The sequence below is a fragment of the Bufo bufo genome, chromosome 2, assembly GCF_905171765.1.
Source record: "Bufo bufo chromosome 2, aBufBuf1.1, whole genome shotgun sequence".
NCBI classification, from domain to species: domain Eukaryota; kingdom Metazoa; phylum Chordata; class Amphibia; order Anura; family Bufonidae; genus Bufo; species Bufo bufo.
This window is the reverse complement of record NC_053390.1, coordinates 647,609,987-647,634,993: the sequence shown is the minus strand read 5'-3', so window position 1 is coordinate 647,634,993 and position 25,007 is coordinate 647,609,987. Positions and strand designations below refer to the sequence as shown.

The window sequence follows — 25,007 nt, the reverse complement described above, 5'->3', positions numbered from 1 at the left end:
AATAGGACATGTACTTATGTATTTTTGTTTCCATTCCTTCTAAACGCCGGAGTGAGATGTTCCTGATGTCTAATCGACTGAGTTACCGAAGCCCGAACAGACAAGATGCCCTGAAGACCAAACCATGGACCAGATGCAGAGGATTCCAAACCAGCCGGCGACCAGCGCGAAACACCACCTCCTGAGTTAGCTCCCGAAGAAAAGAATCTCAGAGTCAAGATTTGTTTTTGAGCTACGTGTCAAGATTGACTTTCTGTTTTCCATCATCTGTTTTGTTTTATGGATTCAGGACATTTCGTAGACAAGACTGTTTTTTTCAAAGAAGAAGATCGAGATTCGTCGAGGGACACTGGGGAGCATATGACAAAGAGGAGGGTCTGTTGTGGAAATTTTATTAGGATGTGTTTCTAATATATTGTGTATTGTCATCATGTCTCTCAGTGTCAGGGTAAACCATTGGAGTGGATATCTTCCTGTGTATGTCCTGTCACAGCTGCTGGGCGCAGGGGTCTCCGTCGGCGAATGGTCCATGTGCTAAGCACTGGGCTGTGGGCCGGAGGAGACTGATGTGTTCAGCAGAGCAGTGTTTTGTTGGCTGATGTATGGACGCCGGCTAGGGCCCCCGCGCAAGACGCGGATTCATTGGCTTGGCGTGGATGCATTTGTTAAGAGAACAATATATAAAAAGGAACGTGAGTTTGTTTTCTCTAGTGCGCCTGATCAGCTGCTGGAGATAATGACATTGTCCTGTAAATAAACATGCATGAGGATCATAGTAACTTTATCTGGCATTGATCACTGAGCAAGGATGGATAAAGTTAACTCCAGTGGTTATAGGATACATGTGTTTGTTAGCTGGCTATGTTATTCTAAATGATGGTGTCTTGTCTTCATATGTCATCACTTCCTGTATGTCATCACTTCCTGCATCCTTGTTACATGAAGTAAGTGGTCGGGTGATGGGCCAGCCCCTTTTCTATTGTTACACCTTTTGTGAGTAAACAATAAAAGTGTACAGACTTGGCAGGAGCAGGGCAGTTGCTCAGCAGAACTGAACATGAAAACACCTTTGTCTGACTGCGGTTGAGAGATTTGCCTGTCCTTACACAAAGTCTGATGAGAGCGGATTTCTACTATTAATATTTCTATAACACTTCCCCCTTCCTTCCAGAGACATTTAATTCTGCTTATGAGGAACTTGCATTGATAAATGAGCTATGTTTTGGACATAATAGATAAAAAAATAATTTCAGACTGATGAAGGTTAGTCTATGCACCTTGATCGATTCTCTGTGCACAAACAATACAATAATACAATGAGCTAAATGCTTTCCAAAGGATTGGTGACATTTTGCAATATAGCAATGTTGTTTTTATTAGTTGAAATACATTTTATTATGATGTTTCAGCTGTTAAAACTTTGCAAAATTTATGTAATTTGCCAAAAACATGCCATTTTGGCATGTGGCCATTGGCTGCTTGGCATACTACTGCTATCTGTGAACTCAGTCTAAAGTTTAAAGAATTGCATGTAAATAGTCTTTATATACCATGCAAATCAAAACTTTTCCTTTAATTTTTTTGTGTTAGATTTAGAAGTTATAGTGGCAACAAACTTTTTAGATTTGACTTTGAAAACTAATTTTGAATGTACAATGTACAAACCTTACAAAAGCCTGGAGCACCAGGAGTAAAAGAGAAGAAAGTTTACATATATCAAAGCTATATCAGGTGTTCTTGTATCCCGCATGACTGATTCACAACACCTGTGGTGTTTCTCCTTGAGCACTTTGTTCTTCAGGGGTTCAAGTGTGAGACCTGAGAAAAGTCAGATAAAGATGAGATAACGAGTAGTGTTCAAACAAAAAACCCAATCATTGTAACCTCAAGACACAAACACCAAGATTAAAAATAAAAATTAATAATAAGTAAAAATATTTGTGTCCACTGTCTTATGGTCCAAAATCAATCTAAAGAATAAACAAATCAGTGAAAGTCAGTTAAATTGTTAGTTAATTACTTTAAGTGCTTTTCTTTATTTGTGCTTATTTACCAAGTTCAAACATATGAACAATTTTTATATTATAGTCTATAAAAACTGTAAGCTTGAGTTTGCCAGGGCAGCACTGCACAATTGTATAGCCATGTCACTCCAAGTACTCTCTAGTGACAAGAAATTCTAACAGAGTACCCTCAAGTAAGTGAACAGTGATAAATGTTAACCAAATAAGAATATTCTCATGCTGCTATCATAGGCTCTGATCTAAGCCTCTGTCAGCCATTACTTCAGATTTGAAAGAAAGAATAGAGCAGCATTCAGAACTAGTCTTCCTGTCAAAATGACAGACCCATTAGGGTGACTATTTCTATTTAAATTCCATTCTTAGCTACCAAACATACAGGAGAACAAAGCACTGCATGCTTCTTAAATTCAGTGATGTGTCCTCTGATATAGATGTTCTCTTCCCTCATCTTCTCCATTCGGACCAGACTGCCATAAGGACTTCTTTCAGCCATGTCTTATATCTGCAGAGTTTGTGACACAGACATCCAATCCCTCACCTTCTCAACACCTCATCCTACCATCCCAATACTGTATCAAATCATTGAGATCTACTGCAAATGGTAATGATTTTATAATAAGGTCACACCTTAGGCTACTTTCACACCTGCGTTCAGGTGTCCGCTCGTGAGCTCTGTTTGAAGGGGCTCACGAGCGGCCCTGAACGCAGCCATCCGGCCCTAATGCATTCTCAGTGGAGGCGGATCCACTGAGAATGCATCCGCCTGCCAGCGTTCAGCCTCCGCTCCGCTCAGTGAGCGGACACCTGAACGCTGCTTGCAGCGTTCGGGTGTCCACCTGGCCGTGCGGAGGCGAGCGTATCCGTCCAGACTTATAATGGAAGTCAATGGGGACGGATCCGCTTGAAGATGACACCATATGACTCAATCTTCAAGCTCAGGCTACTTTCACACTTAGAAATTTTTCTAAGTTATAATGCAGACGGATCCGTTCTGAACGGATGCAAACGTCTGCATTATAGGAGCGGATCCGTCTGATGAAACATCAGACGGACCCGCTCCGAACGCTAGTGTGAAAGTAGCCTTAATTGCAATACAACATATGCTATATATCTGATTACATGTACGATTTGCCACTTGCAGTATGTTGGCTGCATCACTAATGCTATTAAGGTAAGGATACGTAAACACATTTCGGACGTGCCGCACCATGGGAGCCACAGTGTGTCTGCGGCTAGCATGCACTTTGCGGTAGCCCATGGTGGAGACACATCTGGCATGCAAGTACAGGGGATTGAGACGGTTAAAGCACCAGTCAGAGGAGGTGATCACAAGAGGAAACTTCTCAACAGGTAATCCTTCTGGATTTTTCAGTTGGACAGCGGCCATCCTAAGGGACTTAACAAAAGATTGGATCTGATATTGCAGCAATAATGCTATGCGATATAGTGATATATATTTTCCCACTCTGGAATTTCTTTTGTGTTGAATATTGGTGTTTTTAGATAATTAATTATATAACTTTTAAACAGAAGAGTTGATGCATGTGATTGGCAGCGTCGTATTTGGGTCACATGACAGCCCAATTAGGGGCACATGTGTTGACCCACTTTATATGCTGCGCTCAGTTGTGTCTTCAGCATTAGAGTTGAGCGAACACCTGGATGTTCGGGTTCGAGAAGTTCGGCCAAACTTCCCGGAAATGTTCGGGTTCGGGAACCGAACCCGACCCGAACTTCGTCCCGAACCCGAACCCCATTGAAGTCAATGGGGACCCAAACTTTTCTGCACTAAAAAGGCTGTAAAACAGCCTAGGAAAGAGGTAAAGGGCTGCAAAAGGCAGCAACATGTAGGTAAATCCCCTACAAACAAATGTGGATAGGAAAATTAATTAAAATAAAAATAAAATAAATAAAAATTAACCAATATCAATTGGACAGAGGTCCCATAGCAGAGAATCTGGCTTCACGTCAGCAGAGAATCAGTCTCTTCATGCCATAGCAGAGAATCTGGCTTCACGTCACCCACCACTGTAACAGTCCATTGTCATATATTTAGGCCCCGGCACCCAGGCAGAGGAGAGAGGTCCCGTAACAGAGAATCTGGCTTCATGTCAGCAGAGAATCAGTCTGCATGTCCTAGCAGAGAATCAGGCTTTATGTCACCCAACACTGGAACAGTCCATTGTCAGATATTTAGGCCCAGGCACCCAGGCAGAGGAGAGAGGTCCCGTAACAGAGAATCTGGCTTCATGTCAGCAGAGAATCAGTCTGCATGTCCTAGCAGAGAATCATGCTTTACGTCACCCAACACTGGAACAGTCCATTGTCAGATATTTAGGCCCAGGCAGAGGAGAGAGGTCCCGTAACAGAGAATCTGGCTTCATGTCAGCAGAGAATCAGTCTGCATGTCATAGCAGAGAATCAGGCTTTACGTCACCCAACACTGGAAAAGGCCACTGTCACATATTTAGGCCCAGGCACCCAGGCAGAGGAGAGAGGTCCCATAACAGAGATTCAGGCTTCATGTCAGCAGAGAATCAGTCTTCATGTCAAAGCAGAGAATCATGCTTTACGTCACCCACCACTGGAACAGTCAATTGTCAGATATTTAGGCCCAGGAACCCAGGCAGAGGAGAGAGGTCCCGTAACAGAGAATCTGGCTTCATGTCAGCAGAGAATCAATCAGCATGTCCTAGAAGAGAATGATGCTTTACGTCACTCAACACTGGAACAGTCCATTGTCAGATATTTAGGCCCAGGCAACCAGGCAGAGGAGAGAGGTCCCGTAACAGAGAATCTGGCTTCATGTCAGCAAAGAATCAGTCTGCATGTCATAGCAGTGAATCATGCTTTACGTCACCCAACACTGGAACAGTCAATTGTCAGATATTTAGGCCCAGGCACCAAGGCAGAGGAGAGAGGTCCCGTAACAGAGAATCTGGCTTCATGTCAGCAGAGAATCAGTCTGCATGTCAAAGCAGAGAATCAGGCTTAACGTCACCCACCACTGGAAAAGGACACTGTCACATATTTAGGCCCAGGCACCCAGGCAGAGGAGAGAGGTCCCATAACAGAGAATCTGGCTTCATGTCAGCAGAGAATCAGTCTTCATGTCATAGCAGAGAATCATGCTTTACGTCACACAACACTGGAACAGTCCATTGTCAGATATTTAGGCCCAGGCACCCAGGCAGAGGAGAGGTCCCGTAACAGAGAATCTGGCTTCATGTCAGCAGAGAATCAGTCAGCATGTCCTAGCAGAGAATGATGCTTTACGTCACCCAACACTGGAACAGTCCATTGTCAGATATTTAGGCCCAGGCACCCAGGCAGAGGAGAGAGGTCCAGTAACAGAGAATCTGGCTTCATGTCAGCAGAGAATCAGTCTGCATGTCCTAGCAGAGAATCATGCTTTACGTCACCCAACACTGGAACAGTCCATTGTCAGATATTTAGGCCCAGGCACCCAGGCAGAGGAGAGAGGTCCCGTAACAGAGAATCTGGCTTCATGTCAGCAGAGAATCAGTCTGCATGTCATAGCAGAGAATCAGGCTTAACGTCACCAACCACTGGAAAAGGACACTGTCACATATTTAGGCCCCGGCACCCAGGCAGAGGAGAGAGGTCCCATAACAGAGAATCTGGCTTCATGTCAGCAGAGAATCAGTCTGCATGTCATAGCAGAGAATCAGGCTTTATGTCACCCAACACTGGAACAGTCCATTGTCAGATATTTAGGCCCAGGCACACAGGCAGAGGAGAGAGGTCCAGTAACAGAGAATCTGGCTTCATGTCAGCAGAGAATCAGTCAGCATGTCCTAGCAGAGAATGATGCTTTACGTCACCCAACACTGGAACAGTCCATTGTCAGATATTTAGGCCCAGGCACCCAGGCAGAGGAGAGAGGTCCAGTAACAGAGAATCTGGATTCATGTCAGCAGAGAATCAGTCTGCATGTCCTAGCAGAGAATCATGCTTTACGTCACCCAACACTGGAACAGTCCATTGTCAGATATTTAGGCCTAGGCACCCAGGCAGAGGAGAGAGGTCCCGTAACAGAGAATCTGGCTTCATGTCAGCAGAGAATCAGTCTGCATGTCATAGCAGAGAATCATGCTTTACGTCACCCAACACTGGAACAGTCCATTGTCAGATATTTAGGCCCAGGCACACAGGCAGAGGATAGAGGTCCCGTAACAGAGAATCTGGCTTCATGTCAGCAGAGAATCAGTCTGCATGTCATAGCAGAGAATCATGCTTTACGTCACCCAACACTGGAACAGTCCATTGTCAGATATTTAGGCCCAGGCACCCAGGCAGAGGAGAGAGGTCCCGTAACAGAGAATCTGGCTTCATGTCAGCAGAGAATCAGTCTGCATGTCATAGCAGAGAATCAGGCTTTACGTCACCCAACACTGGAACAGTCCATTGTCAGATATTTAGGCCCAGGCACCTAGGCAGAGGAGAGAGGTCCCGTAACAGAGAATCTGGCTTCATGTCAGCAGAGAATCAGTCAGCATGTCCTAGCAGAGAATGATGCTTTACATCACCCAACACTGGAACAGTCCATTGTCAGATATTTAGGCCCAGGCACTCACGCAGAGGAGAGAGGTCCCGTAACAGAGAATCTGGCTTCATGTCAGCAGAGAATCAGTCTGCATGTCATAGCAGAGAATCAGGCTTTACGTCACCCAACACTGGAACAGTCCATTGTCAGATATTTAGGCCCAGGCACCCAGGCAGAGGAGAGAGGTCCCGTAACAGAGAATCTGGCTTCATGTCAGCAGAGAATCAGTCTGCATGTCATAGCATAGAATCATGCTTTACGTCACCCAACACTGGAACAGTCCATTGTCAGATATTTAGGCCCAGGCACCGAGGCAGAGGAGAGAGGTCCCGTAACAGAGAATCTGGCTTCATGTCAGCAGAGAATCAGTCTGCATGTCATAGCAGAGAATCAGGCATCACTTCACCAAACACTGGAACAGTCCATTGTCAGACATTTAGGCCCAGGCACCCAGGCAGAGGAGAGAGGTCCCATAACAGAGATTCAGGCTTCATGTCAGCAGAGAATCAGTCTGCATGTCATAGCAGAGAATCATGCTTTACGTCACCCAACACTGGAACAGTCCATTGTCAGATATTTAGGCCCAGGAACCCAGGCAGAGGAGAGAGGTCCCGTAACAGAGAATCTGGCTTCATGTCAGCAGAGAATCAGTCTGCATGTCATAGCAGAGAATCAGGCTTTATGTCACCCAACACTGGAACAGTCCATTGTCAGATATTTAGGCCCAGGCACCCAGGCAGAGGAGAGAGGTCCTGTAACAGAGAATCTGGCTTCATGTCAGCAGAGAATCAGTCTGCATGTCATAGCATAGAATCATGCTTTACGTCACCCAACACTGGAACAGTCCATTGTCAGACATTTAGGCCCAGGCAACCAGGCAGAGGAGAGAGGTCCCGTAACAGAGAATCTGGCTTCATGTCAGCAGAGAATCAGTCTGCATGTCATAGCAGAGAATCAGGCTTTACGTCACCCAAAACTGGAACAGTCCATTGTCAGATATTTAGGCCCAGGCACCCAGGCAGAGGAGAGAGGTCCCGTAACAGAGAATCTGGCTTCATGTCAGCAGAGAATCAGTCTGCATGTCATAGCAGAGAATCAGGCTTCACGTCACTCACCACTGGAACAGGCCACTGTCAGATATTTTTAGGCCCCTGCACCCATGCAGAGGAGAGAGGTCCCGTAACAGAGATTCAGGCTTCATGTCAGCAGAGAATCAGTCTTCATGTCATAGCAGAGAATCAGGCTTCACGTCACCCACCACTGGAACAGGCCACTGTCACATATTTAGGCCCAGGCACCCAGGCAGAGGAGAGAGGTCCCGTAACAGAGAATCTGGCTTCATGTCAGCAGAGAATCAGTCTGCATGTCATAGCAGAGAATCAGGCTTCACGTCACCCACCACTGGAACAGGCCACTGTCAGATATTTTTAGGCCCCGCCACCCAGGCAGAGGAGAGAGGTCCCATAACAGAGATTCAGGCTTCATGTCAGCAGAGAATCAGTCTTCATGTCATAGCAGAGAATCAGGCTTCACGTCACCCACCACTGGAACAGGCCACTGTCAGATATTTTTAGGCCCCGGCACCCAGGCAGAGGAGAGAGGTCCCATAACAGAGATTCAGGCTTCATGTCAGCAGAGAATCAGTCTTCATGTCATAGCAGAGAATCAGGCTTCACGTCACACACCACTGGAACAGGCCACTGTCAGATATTTTTAGGCCCCGGCACCCAGGCAGAGGAGAAAGGTCCCATAACAGAGATTCAGGCTTCATGTCAGCAGAGAATCAGTCTTCATGTCATAGCAGAGAATCAGGCTTCACGTCACCCACCACTGGAACAGGCCACTGTCACATATTTAGGCCCAGGCACCTAGGCAGAGGAGAGAGGTCCCGTAACAGAGAATCTTGCTTCATGTCAGCAGAGAATCAGTCAGCATGTCCTAGCAGAGAATGATGCTTTACATCACTCAACACTGGAACAGTCCATTGTCAGATATTTAGGCCCAGGCACACAGGCAGAGGAGAGAGGTCCCTTAACAGAGAATCTGGCTTCATGTCAGCAGAGAATCAGTCTGCATGTCATAGCATAGAATCATGCTTTACGTCACCCAACACTGGAACAGTCCATTGTCAGACATTTAGGCCCAGGCACCCAGGCAGAGGAGAGAGGTCCCGTAACAGAGAATCTGGCTTCATGTCAGCAGAGAATCAGTCTGCATGTCATAGCAGAGAATCAGGCTTTACGTCACCCAACACTGGAACAGTCCATTGTCAGATATTTAGGCCCAGGCACCCAGGCAGAGGAGAGAGGTCCCGTAACAGAGATTCAGGCTTCATGTCAGCAGAGAATCAGTCTGCATGTCATAGCAGAGAATCAGGCTTTACGTCACCCAACACTGAAACAGTCCATTGTCAGATATTTAGGCCTAGGCACCCAGGCAGAGGAGAGAGGTCCCGTAACAGAGAATCTGGCTTCATGTCAGCAGAGAATCAGTCAGCATGTCCTAGCAGAGAATGATGCTTTACGTCACCCAACACTGGAACAGTCCATTGTCAGATATTTAGGCCCAGGCACCCAGGCAGAGGAGAGAGGTCCTGTAACAGAGAATCTGGCTTCATGTCAGCAGAGAATCAGTCTGCATGTCATAGCATAGAATCATGCTTTAAGTCACCCAACACTGGAACAGTCCATTGTCAGACATTTAGGCCCAGGCACCCAGGCAGAGGAGAGAGGTCCCGTAACAGAGAATCTGGCTTCATGTTAGCAGATAATCAGTCTGCATGTCATAGCAGAGAATCAGGCTTTACGTCACCCAACACTGGAACAGTCCATTGTCAGATATTTAGGCCCAGGCACCCAGGCAGAGGAGAGAGGTCCCGTAACAGAGAATCTGGCTTCATGTCAGCAGAGAATCAGTCTGCATGTCATAGCAGAGAATCAGGCTTCACGTCACCCTCCACTGGAACAGGCCACTGTCAGATATTTTTAGGCCCCGGCACCCAGGCAGAGGAGAAAGGTCCCATAACAGAGATTCAGGCTTCATGTCAGCAGAGAATCAGTCTTCATGTCATAGCAGAGAATCAGGCTTCACGTCACCCACCACTGGAACAGGCCACTGTCACATATTTAGGCCCAGGCACCTAGGCAGAGGAGAGAGGTCCCGTAACAGAGAATCTTGCTTCATGTCAGCAGAGAATCAGTCAGCATGTCCTAGCAGAGAATGATGCTTTACATCACCCAACACTGGAACAGTCCATTGTCAGATATTTAGGCCCAGGCACCCAGGCAGAGGAGAGAGGTCCCTTAACAGAGAATCTGGCTTCATGTCAGCAGAGAATCAGTCTGCATGTCATAGCATAGAATCATGCTTTACGTCACCCAACACTGGAACAGTCCATTGTCAGACATTTAGGCCCAGGCACCCAGGCAGAGGAGAGAGGTCCCGTAACAGAGATTCAGGCTTCATGTCAGCAGAGAATCAGTCTGCATGTCATAGCAGAGAATCAGGCTTTACGTCACCCACCACTGGAACGGTCCATTGTCAGATATTTAGGCCTAGGCACCCAGGCAGAGGAGAGAGGTCACGTAACAGAGAATCTGGCTTCATGTCAGCAGAGAATTAGTCTGCATGTCATAGCAGAGAATCAGACTTTATGTCACCCAACACTGGAACAGTCCATTGTCAGATATTTAGGCCCAGGCACCCAGGCAGAGGAGAGAGGTCCCGTAACAGAGAATCTGGCTTCATGTCAGCAGAGAATCAGTCAGCATGTTCAAGCAGAGAATGATGCTTTACGTCACCCATCACTGGAACAGTCCATTGTCAGATATTTAGGCCCAGGCACCCAGGCAGAGGAGAGAGGTCCTGTAACAGAGAATCTGGCTTCATGTCAGCAGAGAATCAGTCTGCATGTCATAGCATAGAATCATGCTTTACGTCACCCAACACTGGAACAGTCCATTGTCAGACATTTAGGCCCAGGCACCCAGGCAGAGGAGAGAGGTCCCGTAACAGAGAATCTGGCTTCATGTCAGCAGAGAATCAGTCTGCATGTCAAAGCAGAGAATCAGGCTTTACGTCACCCAACACTGGAACAGTCCATTGTCAGATATTTAGGCCCAGGCACCCAGGCAGAGGAGAGAGGTCCCGTAACAGAGAATCTGGCTTCATGTCAGCAGAGAATCAGTCTGCATGTCATATAAGAGAATCAGGCTTCACGTCACCCACCACTGGAACAGGCCACTGTCAGATATTTTTAGGCCCCGGCACCCATGCAGAGGAGAGAGGTCCTATAACAGAGATTCAGGCTTCATGTCAGCAGAGAATCAGTCTTTATGTCATAGCAGACAATCAGGCTTCATGTCACCCACCACTGGAACAGGCCACTGTTACATATTTAGGCCCAGGCACCCAGGCAGAGGAGAGAGGTCCCGTAACAGAGAATCTGGCTTCATGTCAGCAGAGAATCAGTCTGCATGTCATAGCAGAGAATTAGGCTTTACGTCACCCAACACTGGAACAGTCCATTGTCAGATATTTAGGCCTAGGCACCCAGGCAGAGGATATAGGTCCCGTAACAGAGAATCTGGCTTCATGTCAGCAGAGAATCAGTCTGCATGTCATAGCAGAGAATCAGGCTTCACGTCAACCACCACTGGAACAGGCTACTGTCAGATATTTTTAGGCAACGGCACCCATGCAGAGGAGAGAGGTCCCATAACAGAGATTCAGGCTTCATGTCAGCAGAGAATCAGTCTTCATGTCATAGCAGAGAATCAGGCTTCAAGTCACCCACCACTGGAACAGGCCACTGTCAGATATTTTTAGGCCCCGGCACCCAGGCAGAGGAGAGAGGTCCCATAACAGAGATTCAGACATCATGTCAGCAGAGAATCAGTCTTCATGTTATAGCAGAGAATCAGGCTTCACGTCACCCACCACTGGAACAGGCCACTGTCAGATATTTTTAGGCCCTGCCACCCAGGCAGAGGAGAGAGGTCCCATAACAGAGATTCAGGCTTCATGTCAGCAGAGAATCAGTCTTCATGTCATAGCAGAGAATCAGGCTTCACGTCACCCACCACTGGAACAGGCCACTGTCAGATATTTTTAGGCCCCAGCACCCAGGCAGAGGAGAGAAGTCCCATAACAGAGATTCAGGCTTCATGTCAGCAGAGAATCAGTCTTCATGTCATAGTGGAGAATCAGGCTTCACGTCACCCACCACTGGAACAGGCCACTGTCAGATATTTTTAGGCCCCGGCACCCAGGCAGAGGAGAGAGGTCCCATAACAGAGATTCAGGCTTCATGTCAGCAGAGAATCAGTCTTCATGTCATAGCAGAGAATCAGGCTTCACGTCACCCACCACTGGAACAGGCCACTGACACATATTTAGGCCCAGGCACCTAGGCAGAGGAGAGAGGTTCCGTAACAGAGAATCTTGCTTCATGTCAGCAGAGAATCAGTCAGCATGTCCTAGCTGAGAATGATGCTTTACATCACCCAACACTGGAACAGTCCATTGTCAGATATTTAGGCCCAGGCACCCAGGCAGAGGAGAGAGGTCCCGTAACAGAGAATCTGGCTTCATGTCAGCAGAGAATCAGTCTGCATGTCATAGCATAGAATCATGCTTTACGTCACCCAACACTGGAACAGTCCATTGTCAGACATTTAGGCCCAGGCACCCAGGCAGAGGAGAGAGGTCCCGTAACAGAGAATCTGGCTTCATGTCAGCAGAGAATCAGTCTGCATGTCATAGCAGAGAATCAGGCTTCACGTCACCCACCACTGGAACATGCCACTGTCAGATATTTTTAGGCCCCGGCACCCATGCAGAGGAGAGAGGTCCCATAACAGAGATTCAGGCTTCATGTCAGCAGAGAATCAGTCTTCATGTCATAGCAGAGAATCAGGCTTCACGTCACCCACCACTGTAACAGGCCACTGTCACATATTTAGGCCCAGGCACCCAGGCAGAAGAGAGAGGTCCCGTAACAGAGAATCTGGCTTCATGTCAGCAGAGAATCAGTCTGCATGTCATAGCAGAGAATTAGGCTTTACGTCACCCAACACTGGAACAGTCCATTGTCAGATATTTAGGCCTAGGCACCCAGGCAGAGGATAGAGGTCCCGTAACAGAGAATCTTGCTTCATGTCAGCAGAGAATCAGTCTGCATGTCATAGCAGAGAATCAGGCTTCACGTCACCCACCACTGGAACAGGCTACTGTCAGATATTTTTAGGCCCCGGCACCCATGCAGAGGAGAGAGGTCCCATAACAGAGATTCAGGCTTCATGTCAGCAGAGAATCAGTCTTCATGTCATAGCAGAGAATCAGGCTTCAAGTCACCCACCACTGGAACAGGCCACTGTCAGATATTTTTAGGCCCCGGCACCCAGGCAGAGGAGAGAGGTCCCATAACAGAGATTCAGGCATCATGTCAGCAGAGAATCAGTCTTCATGTTATAGCAGAGAATCAGGCTTCACGTCACACACCACTGTAACAGGCCACTGTCAGATATTTTTAGGCCCCGCCACCCAGGCAGAGGAGAGAGGTCCCATAACAGAGATTCAGGCTTCATGTCAGCAGAGAATCAGTCTTCATGTCATAGCAGAGAATCAGGCTTCATGTCACCCACCACTGGAACAGGCCACTGTCACATATTTAGGCCCAGGCACCCAGGCAGAGGAGAGAGGTCCCATAACAGAGATTCAGGCTTTATGTCATCAGAGAATTAGTCTTCATGTCATAGCAGAGAATCAGGCTTCATGTCACCCACCACTGGAACAGGCCACTGTCAGATATTTTTAGGCCCCTGAACCCAGACAGAGGAGAGGTTCATTCAACTTTGGGTTGCCCCGCAATATTATGGTAAAATGAAAATAAAAATAGGATTGAATGAGGAAGTGCCCTGGAGTACAATAATATATTGTTAAGGGGAGGTAGTTAATGTCTAATCTGCACAAGGGATGGACAGTTCCTGTGGGATCCATGCCTGGTTCATTTTTATGAACGTCAGCTTGTCCACATTGGCTGTAGACAGGCGGCTGCGTTTGTCTGTAATGACGCCCCCTGCCGTGCTGAATACACGTTCAGACAAAATGCTGACCGCCGGGCAGGCCAGCACCTCCAAGGCATAAAAGGCTAGCTCTGGCCACGTGGACAATTTGGAGAGCCAGAAGTTGAATGGTGCCGAACCATCAGTCAGTACGTGGAGAGGTGTGCACAGGTACTGTTCCACCATGTTATTGAAATGTTGCCTCCTGCTAACACGTTCCGTATCAGGTGGTGGTGCAGTTAGCTGAGGCGTGATGACAAAACTTTTCCACATCTCTGCCATGCTAACCCTGCCCTCAGAGGAGCTGGCCGTGACACAGCTGCGTTGGCGACCTCTTGCTCCTCCTCTGCCTTCGCCTTGGGCTCCCACTTGTTCCCCTGTGACATTTGGGAATGCTCTCAGTAGCGCGTCTACCAACGTGCGCTTGTACTCGCGCATCTTACTATCACGCTCCAGTGCATGAAGTAAGGTGGGCACATTGTTTTTGTACCGTGGATCCAGCAGGGTGTCGACCCAGTAGTCCGCACATGTTAAATGTGGGCAACTATGCTGTCGTTGCGCAGGCACTGCAGCATGTAGTCGCTCATGTGTGCCAGGCTGCACAGAGGTAAGGACAAGCTGTCCTCTGTGGGAGGCGTATCGTCATCGTCCTGTGTTTCCCCCCAGCCACGCACCAGTGATGGGCCCGAGCTGCGTTGGGTGCCACCCCACTGTGAACATGCTTCATCCTCCTCCACCTCCTCCTCATCCTCGTCCTCCTCGTCCTCCAGTAGTGGGCCCTGTCTGGCCACATTTGTACCTGGCCTCTGCTGTTGCAAAAAACCTCCCTCTGAGTCACTTTGAAGAGACTGGCCTGAAAGTGCTAAAAATGAGCCCTCTTCCTCCTCCTCCTCCTGGGCCACCTCCTCTTCCATCATCGCCCTAAGTGTTTTCTCAAGGAGACATAGAAGTGGTATTGTAACGCTGATAACGGCGTCATCGCCACTGGCCATGTTGGTGGAGTACTCGAAACAGCGGAACAGGGCACACAGGTCTCACATGGAGGCCCAGTCATTGGTGGAGAAGTGGTGCTGTTCCGCAGTGCGACTGACCCGTGCGTGCTGCAGCTGAAACTCCACTATGGCCTGCTGCTTCTCGCACAGTCTGTCCAGCATGTGCAAGATGGAGTTCCACCTGGTGGGCACGTCGCATATGAGGCGGTGAGCGGGAAGCCCGAAGTTACGCTGTAGTGCAGACAGGCGAGCAGCGGCAGGATGTGAACGCCGGAAGCGCGAACAGACGGCCCGCACTTTATGCAGCAGCTCTGACATGTCGGGGTAGTTGTGAATAAACTTCTGCACCACAAAATTCAGCACATGCGCCAGGCAAGGGATGTGCGTCAAACCGGCTAGTCCCAGAGCTGCAACGAGATTTCGCCCATTATCGCACACCACCAGGCCAGGCTTGAGGCTCACCGGCAGCAACCACTCGTTGGTCTGTTGTTCTATACCCCGCCACAACTCCTGCGCGGAGTGGGGCCTGTCCCCCAAACATATGAGTTTCAGAATGGCCTGCTGACGTTATTCCCCGGGCTGTGCTGAAGTTGGTGGTGAAGGTGTGTGGCTGACTGGATGAGCAGGTGGAAGAAGAGGAGGAGGAAGCTGAGTAGGAGTAGGAGGAGACAGGAGGCAAAGAATGTTCCCCTTCGATCCTTGGCGGCGGAAGGACGTGCGCCAAACAGCTCTCCGCCTGGGGCCCAGCCGCCACTACATTTACCCAGTGTGCAGTTAGGGAGATATAGCGTCCCTGGCCGTGTTTACTGGTCCACGTATCTGTGGTTAGGTGGACCTTGCCACAGATGGCGTTGCGCAGTGCACACTTGATTTTATCGGATACTTGGTTGTGCAGGGAAGGCACGGCTCTCTTGGAGAAGTAGTGCCGGCTGGGAACAACATACTGTGGGACAGCAAGCGACATGAGCTGTTTGAAGCTGTCTGTGTCCACCAGCCTAAATGACAGCATTTCATAGGCCAGTAGTTTAGAAATGCTGCCATTCAGGGCCAGGGATCGAGGGTGGCTAGGTGGGAATTTACACTTTCTCTCAAATGTTTGTGAGATGGAGAGCTGAACGCTGCCGTGTGATATGGTTGAGATGCTTGGTGACACAGGTGGTGGTGTTGGTGGTACATCCCATGTTTGCTGGGCGGCAGGTGCCAACGTTCCTCCAGAGGCGGAGGAAGAGGCCGAGGCGGCGGCAGCAGCAGAAGAGGCCGAGGCGGAAGCAGCAGAAGAGGTAGCAAGGGGAGCCTGAGTGACTTCCTTGTTTTTAAGGTGTTTACTCCACTGCAGTTCATGCTTTGCATGCAGGTGCCTGGTCATGCAGGTTGTGCTAAGGTTCAGAACGTTAATGCCTCGCTTCAGGCTCTGATGGCACAGCGTGCAAACCACTCGGGTCTTGTCGTCAGCACATTGTTTGAAGAAGTGCCATGCCAGGGAACTCCTTGAAGCTGCCTTTGGGGTGCTCGGTCCCAGATGGCAGCGGTCAGTAGCAGGCGGAGTCTCTTGGCGGCGGGTGTTCTGCTTTTGCCCACTGCTCCCTCTTTGTCTTTTGCTACGCTTTTGGCTCGGTCTCACCACTGCCTCTTCCTCCGAACTGTGAAAGTCAGTGGCACGACCTTCATTCCATGTGGGGTCTAGGACCTCATCGTCCCCTGCATCGTCTTCCACCCAGTCTTGATCCCTGACCTCCTGTTCAGTCTGCACACTGCAGAAAGACGCAGCAGTTGGCACCTGTGTTTCGTCATCATCAGAGACGTGCTGAGGTGGTATTCCCATGTCCTCATCCTCAGGAAACATAAGTGGTTGTGCGTTAGTGCATTCTATCTCTTCCACCCCTGGGGAAGGGCTAGGTGGATGCCCTTGGGAAACCCTGTCAGCAGAGTCTTCAAACAGCATAAGAGACTGCTGCATAACTTGAGGCTCAGACAGTTTCCCTTATATGCTTTGGGGTGATGTGACAGACTGATGGGCTTGGTTTTCATGCGCCATCTGTGCGCTTTCTGCAGAAGACTGGGTGGGAGATAATGTGAACGTGCTGGATGCACTGTCGGCCACCCAATTGACTAATGCCTGTACCTGCTCAGGCCTTACCATCCTTAGAACGGCATTGGGCCCCACCAAATATGGCTGTAAATTCTGGCGGCTACTGGGACCTGAGGTAGTTGGTACACTAGGACGTGTGGCTGTGGCAGAACGGCCACGTCCTCTCCCAGCACCAGAGGGTCCACTAACACCACCACGACCATGTTCGCGTCCCTTACTAGATGTTTTCCTCATTGTTACCGTTCACCACAATAAGAAAAATATTATTCGGGCTAATGTATTGAATTAAAATTCAGGCCTTTTTTTACAGACACCTAACACTAAGTCTATCTGGCTATCTATTTAGGTACCATATTACACTAATACACGCACACCAGTAATGACAGATTTAGCTGAATATAAATTTGAGGCCTATTATTTAGGCGCTGGGTGACAGGTATACGTTTACGGACAGAATTAGACTTGGATCTGCACTGTAGCGTGTGTGTGAAGTTCTTGAGAATTACCCTAACAGCACCTTCAATCTAATATACCCTTTTAGGGATAGATTTAAAGTAGGCCTGATACAGCAGAAGCCACTAATTTTGAGAATTGCAAATTTGGGAATTGTTTTTCAACCCAGAACAAAAACTGTGCTTTGACGGACAGTAAAACTAACTTGACCAGCTAAAACAGTACAGATTTAGATGAATATAAATGTGAGGCCTATTATTTAGGCGCTGAGTGACAGGTATACGTTCAATCACAGAATTAGACTTGGATCTGCACTGTAGCGTGTGTGTTAAGTTTTGAGAATTACCCTATCAGCACCTTGAATCTAATATACCCTTTTAGGGATAGATTTAAAGTAGGCCTGATACAGCAGAAGCCACTAATTTTGAGAATTGCAAATTTGGGAATTGTTTTTCAACCCAGAACAAAAACTGTGCTTTGACGGACAGTAAAACTAACTTGACCAGCTAAAACAGTACAGATTTAGATGAATATAAATGTGAGGCCTATTATTTAGGCGCTGAGTGACAGGTATACGTTTAATCACAGAATTAGACTTGGATCTGAACTGTAGCGTGTGTGTTAAGTTTTGAGAATTACCCTAGCAGCACCTTGAATCTAATATACCCTTTTAGGGATAGATTTAAAGTAGGCCTGATACAGCAGAAACCACTAATTTTGAGAATTGCAAATTTGGGAATTGTTTTTCAACCCAGAACAAAAACTGTGCTTTGACGGACAGTAAAACTAACTTGACCAGCTAAAACAGTACAGATTTGGATAAATATAAATGTGAGGCCTATTATTTAGGCGCTGGGTGACAGGTATACGTTTAATCACAGAATTAGACTTGGATCTGCACTGTAGCGTGTGTGTTAAGTTTTTGAGAATTACCCTATCAGCACCTTGAATCTAATATACCCTTTTAGGGATAGATTTAAAGTAGGCCTGATACAGCAGAAACCACTAATTTTGAGAATTGCAAATTTGGGAATTGTTTTTCAACCCAGAACAAAAACTGTGCTTTGACGGACAGTAAAACTAACTTGACCAGCTAAAACAGTACAGATTTGGATGAATATAAATGTGAGGCCTATTATTTAGGCGCTGGGTGACAGATATACTTTTAATCACAGAATTAGACTTGGATCTGCACTGTAGCGTGTGTGTTAAGTTTTTGAGAATTACCCTATCAGCACCTTGAATCTAATATACCCTTTTAGGGATAGATTTAAAGTAGGCCTGATACAGCAGAAACCACTAATTTTGAGAATTTCAAATTTGGGAATCGTTTTTCAACCCAGAACAAAAACTGTGCTTTGACGGACAGTAAAACTAACTTGACCAGCTAAAACTGTACAGATTTGGATGACTATAAATGTGAGGCCTATTATTTAGGCGCTGGGTGACAGGTATACGTTTAATCACAAAATTAGACTTGGATCTGCACTGTAGCGTGTGTGTTAAGTTTTGAGAATTACCCTATCAGCACCTTGAATCTAATATACCCTTTTAGGGATAGATTTAAAGTAGGCCTGATACAGCAGAAGCCACTAATTTTGAGAATTGCAAATTTGGGAATTGTTTTTCAACCCAGAACAAAAACTGTGCTTTGACGGACAGTAAAACTAACTTGACCAGCTAAAACAGTACAGATTTAGATGAATATAAATGTGAGGCCTATTATTTAGGCGCTGAGTGACAGGTATACGTTTAATCACAGAATTAGACTTGGATCTGCACTGTAGCGTGTGTGTTAAGTTTTGAGAATTACCCTATCAGCACCTTGAATCTAATATACCCTTTTAGGGATAGATTTAAAGTAGGCCTGATACAGCAGAAACCACTAATTTTGAGAATTGCAAATTTGGGAATTGTTTTTCAACCCAGAACAAAAACTGTGCTTTGACGGACAGTAAAACTAACTTGACCAGCTAAAACAGTACAGATTTGGATAAATATAAATGTGAGGCCTATTATTTAGGCGCTGGGTGACAGGTATACGTTTAATCACAGAATTAGACTTGGATCTGCACTGTAGCGTGTGTGTTAAGTTTTTGAGAATTACCCTCTCAGCACCTTGAATCTAATATACCCTTTTAGGGATAGATTTAAAGTAGGCCTGATACAGCAGAAACCACTAATTTTGAGAATTGCAAATTTGGGAATTGTTTTTCAACCCAGAACAAAAACTGTGCTTTGACGGACAGTAAAACTAACTTGACCAGCTAAAACTGTACAGATTTGGATGACTATAAATGTGAGGCCTATTATTTAGGCGCTGGGTGACAGGTATACGTTTAATCACAAAATTAGACTTGGATCTGCACTGTAGAGTGTGTGTGAAGTTCTTGAGAATTACCCTATCAGCACCTTGAATCTAATATACCCTTTTAGGGATAGATTTAAAGTAGGCCTGATACAGCAGAAACCACTAATTTTGAGAATTGCAAATTTGGGAATTGTTTTTTAACCCAGAACAAAAACTGTGCTTTGACGGACAGTAAAACTAACTTGACCAGCTAAAACAGTACAGATTTGGATGAATATAAATGTGAGGCCTATTATTTAGGCGCTGGGTGACAGGTATACGTTTAATCACAGAATTAGACTTGGATCTGCACTGTAGCGTGTGTGTTAAGTTTTTGAGAATTACCCTATCAGCACCTTGAATCTAATATACCCTTTTAGGGATAGATTTAAAGTAGGCTTGATACAGCAGAAACCACTAATTTTGAGAATTGCAAATTTTGGAATTGTTTTTCAACCCAGAACAAAAACTGTGCTTTGACGGACTGTAAAACTAACTTGACCAGCTAAAGCAGTAATGACAGATTTGGATTAATATAAATGTGAGGCCTATTTTTTAGGCGCTGGGTGACAGGCTCAACTTGCCCCTGATGTAGTATATGGCCAAAAAATAACCACACTATTGATGGTTAAATGCACTTTGTGACAGGCTCAACTTGCCCCTGATGTAGTATATGGCCAAAAAATAACCACACTATTAATGGTTAAATGCACTTGATGAAAGCTTGACCCTGATGTAGGATATAGCAAAAAATAACCACACTATTGATGGTTAAATGCACTTGGGTGACAAGGTCAGCTTGCCCCTTATGTAGTATATGGCCAAAAAATAACCACACTATTGATGGTTAAATTCACTTGATGAAAGCTTGACCCTGATGTAGGATATAGCAAAAAATAACCACACTATTGATGGTTAAATGTACTTGGTGGCAGCTTGTGCTGGCGCACAAGCAAGCCACAAAATGGCCGCCGATCACCCCAGAAAAAAGTGACTGAAAAACGCTCTGGGCACCCTAAAAACACTGAGCAATTGAATAGCAGCAGTTGAATGATCCACAGCTGTAGATCGATCACTGAATGAAGTCTTTTGGAGGAGTTAATCACTGCCTAATCTCGCCCTAACGTAGCAGCTGCAATCTCTCCCTAAACTTGTATCAGCAGAGTGACGTGCAGTGCTACGTGACCCAAGCTTATATAGAGGCTGGGTCACATGCTGCACTGGCCAATCACAGCCATGCCAATAGTAGGCAAGGCTGTGATGGCCTCTTGGGGCAAGTAGTATGACGCTTGTTGATTGGCTGCTGTGCAGCCTTTCAAAAAGCGCCAAGAAAGCGCCGAACACCGAACCCGAACCCGGACTTTTACGAAAATGTTCGGGTTTGGGTCCGTGTCACGGACACCCCAAAATTCGGTACAAACCCGAACTATACAGTTCGGGTTCGCTCATCCCTATTCAGCATGTCAAGAGTAAGGGTTTATATACCTGACAGCCCAAAACGAGTAGACTAAGACTGGTTGGACTGGATGTTTATCTTTTAACCGCGCTAATAAAGTACCATTGAACTTTTGTGAAATTGAGCTGGATGTTCGTTTTCTGTTTTGGATTTGAGATATCGTAAACTATGATGCCCAAAAAAATACATCAAGCTGCAGGTATACTCTGATGAAATGCCTAAAATGGCAACATTTTTACAGCACAAAGTGGTCTGTTGGGAAGAGTTCACTATGACTTGCAAATAGAATGTCAGACTGCAGGCACACTGCAATAAAATTATTTTTTTTTACTAACTATGATAAATGTTTTCAACAAAAAACAATTCTGACTGATGCATGACATAATCATTTACTTCTGTCATGTCTGATGGCAATGAACAAATTATGTAATAAATTATTATAGCTATGTAGCCCATTCTTATTTACTTTATTTTTAATTGATGACAGACATAAGAAAATTCATTACTGGATGAAGCAGTATAAGTAAATGAAGATCTGCTAATGAGATGTGTTGGAGTTTACTCATAATGTACACAGATCAGTCATAACATTAAACCACTTACAGGTAAAGTGAATAAAATTGATCATCTTTTTACAATAGCACCTGTAAAAATTGCTCATCCTGAACCATGTCCATCACCAAAAGTGCCCACAATGAGCATGTGAGCATCAGAACTTGACCAGAAAGCAATGTAAGACGGTGGCCTGCTATGATGAGTCACATTTTCTTTCACATTATATGAATTGCTGGGGACAAGTGTGTTGCTTACCTGAGGAAGAGATGGCAGCAGGATGCATTATAGAATGAAGTTAAGCCATCAGAGACAGTGCGGTGCTCCATTGTTCTCCTGGGAAACATTGGGTACTAGCATTCATAGGAATGTTTTCTTGACAGGCATCAGTTTACCCTACCACCCATCTAAAAACAGTTGCATTGTTACCCCTTTTAGACAATGATATTCCCAAATTGCAGTTTCTTCTTTTAGCAGGAAACACACTGCAAAACTTGTTCAGGAATGGTTTCTGAAACATGACAAAGAGACAACTGTCTTCACTTGCCCTTCACATTTCCCAAATCTCAATCAGTACCATAATATGAGAGGTCCAAATCTTCAGTTGAGCAAACATCAGAAATGTACCTTCATTTTCATTTAGCCAGCACCTGCCCAGCCACTCCACTGCTCTTCCAATAACTAGTCGGATGGTAGAGTTTAATCACATGATCTTGTAGCTGCAGATTGGAATCAGCTGTGGAGACAGACCTTCTGGAGCAGAGCATATTGTTAAGAAATGGCTAGAGTTCTGACCCAGACACAGAATGCTAGACTGAGATGCCATTGTTCCATAGGGCTTGTTCAGACGTTTTATCTTTAACTTGTTTGACTAGAGATGAGCGAATCAAAGCTGACGAAGTGGAATTCGATCCGAATTTCAGGAAAAATGTGATTCGCAACTAAAGCGAATTTCCTCGCACTTCGTGGTAACGAATCACAATTTTCCTAAAATGACTGATGCATGTGTGAGGACATGGAGAAAGGAAGTATGGGAAGGGGGGATCACCCAGACTGACATGCTTGATGCAGACAATCAGCAGCCAGCCAGCACTGTGATGTCACAGCCCTATAAATACGGTGGTCACTTAGAGTCAGACATTTTCCAGCGTTCTGAGTGCAGGGACAGAGGTGAGAAGGCGCTAGGGACAGCAATTGGTAAAACCTCATTGTGAAAAAAAACTACTGAAAAAATGATTTATAAGTGCAGGGAAAGGATAGGGAGGAATCATTTCACAGCATCTTAGTGCAGGGAGAGTTGTCAGAAGGCGCTAGGGACAGTGCTAGAAAAGCGATTTACAAGTGCAGGGAAAGGATAGGGAGGAATCATTTCACAGCATCTTAGTGCAGGGAGAGACATCAGAAGGCGCTAGGGACAATGCTAGAAAAGCGATTTACAAGTGCAGGGAAAGATTATTTAGGGATCCAAATAGCCATTATACAGTTCTGTCATTCCAGCAATTTGTTCTTGTTATTGGGGTGCAAGTGTTATGTTGAAAAGCCTTTAGTGGCCTATTTTAGTACAAAAAGAAAAATATATACACACTTCACTGTTGCAGTTATTTGTGGCGAAAGCGTTTAGTGGCCTTTTTCATTACAAAAAGAAAAATATATACGCATTTCACTTCTGCAGTTATATTTGGTGAAAGCGTTTAGTGGCCTATTTCAGTACAAAAATATAAATATATTCTTAGTTCACTTCTACAGTCATATGTGGTGAAAGCGTTTAGTGGCCTATTTCAGTACAAAAAGAAAAATATATACACACTTCACTATTTAAGTTAATTGTGGAGAAAGCGTTTAGAGGCCTATTGCAGTACAAAAAGAAAAATATATACGCACTTCACTGTTGAAGTTATTTGTGGTGAAAGCGTTTAGTGGCCTATTGCAATACAGAAAGAAAAATATATGCGTACTTCACTGTTGCAGTTATTTGTGGAGAAAACAATTTGTGGCCTATTTCAGTTCAGAAAGAAAAAGATATACGCACTTAACTGTTGCAGTTATTTGTGGTGAAAGCGTTTAGTGGCTATTTCAGCACAAACAGAAAAATATATGCGCACTTCACTGTTGCAGTTATTTGTTGCGAAAGTGTTTAGTGGCCTATTTCATTACAGAAAGAAAAATATATATGCACTTCACTATTTCAGTTATTTGTGGCGGACGTCTTTAGTGACCTACTTCTGTACAGAAAGAAAAATATACACTCACTTCACTGTTGCAGTTATTTGTGGTGAAAGCGTTTAGTGGCCTATTTCAATACAAAAAGAATAAAATATACACACTTCACTGTTTCAGTTAATTGTGGAGAAAGCATTTAGTGGCCTATTTCAGTACAGAAAGAAAAATATATATGCACTTCACTATTTCAGTTATTTGTGGCGAAAGCGTTTAGTGGCCTATTTCAGTACAAAAAGAAAAATATATACACACTTCCCTGTTTCAGTTAATTGTGGAGAAAGCATTTAGTGGCCTATTTCAGTACAAAATGGAAAATATATACGCACTTCACTGTTGCAGTTATTTGTGGTTAAAGCGTTTAGTGGCCTATTGCAGTACAGAAAGAAAAATATATATGTACTTCACTGTTGCATTTTTTTGTGGTGAAAATGTTTAGTGGCCTATTTCAGTATAGAAAGAAAAATATACATATGCACTTGACTGTTGCACTTATTTGTTGCAAAAGCATTTAGTCTAGCAGCATTGACACTGCTCAGTGGATGGGAGATCCTAGTGAGGTGTTCTCTGAACGAGACATATCCTTTTCCTCCCAGACTATTACCATCTCATCTGCTTTCAAACAAGTTACCAAGATCTATAAAAATTTTGTTAGATCCTGGTGGGAGGTGCAGTCTTTGGAAACATACATTGGGAATAAAATTGTCCCACGTGGTCTGAGGAATCCCATTACACCAGCAGTCCGACTGAGATCTACGGATTTTCTCAAAAAGTGGGAGAGGGAATCCGTAGATTCATCTCTGAGATTAATGAAACTCCTACTAGATGAGGAAAAGAGTGTTGTGGCATCTCTGGAGAGTGAATTGAAGGAAGCGATTGAGGCAACCAAAAAATTCAGTAGTCATACTGACTTTAATTAAAAAAGAATCGCTCCTTCAAATCTCTGTAGAAAAATATACTGCCCAGTTGAAAGAAAAGAAACACTCCCTCTTCAATAGGGACATTAGAGACTTCAAAGAGGGCAAAATCTTTGACTATAGTATTAAACACTCAGATGCCCTTGAGTTAGATACTGAAGTTTCTTCCTCAGAGGGTGAACCAGACTCAGAGTCTACTGGTGGGAAGCGAACAGGGCCCCAATCTGCCAGAAGACCTTATGGTGGTAGAAATAGGGGTCAGGGCAGCAGAAGAGGACGAGGGGGTAGAGGTCAATACGGTAGGGGGGGTTTTTTAGACGATACCC

The 25,007-nt window shown here is 45.5% G+C and overlaps 1 protein-coding gene across 1 annotated transcript in view; it reads right to left on the bottom strand.

The window, feature by feature from the left end:
- The window catches only part of TMEM184C (transmembrane protein 184C), a 165,889-nt gene that overhangs the window by 117,324 nt on the left and 23,558 nt on the right, over positions 1 to 25,007 (bottom strand). The gene's annotated exons all lie outside the window — the stretch shown is intronic.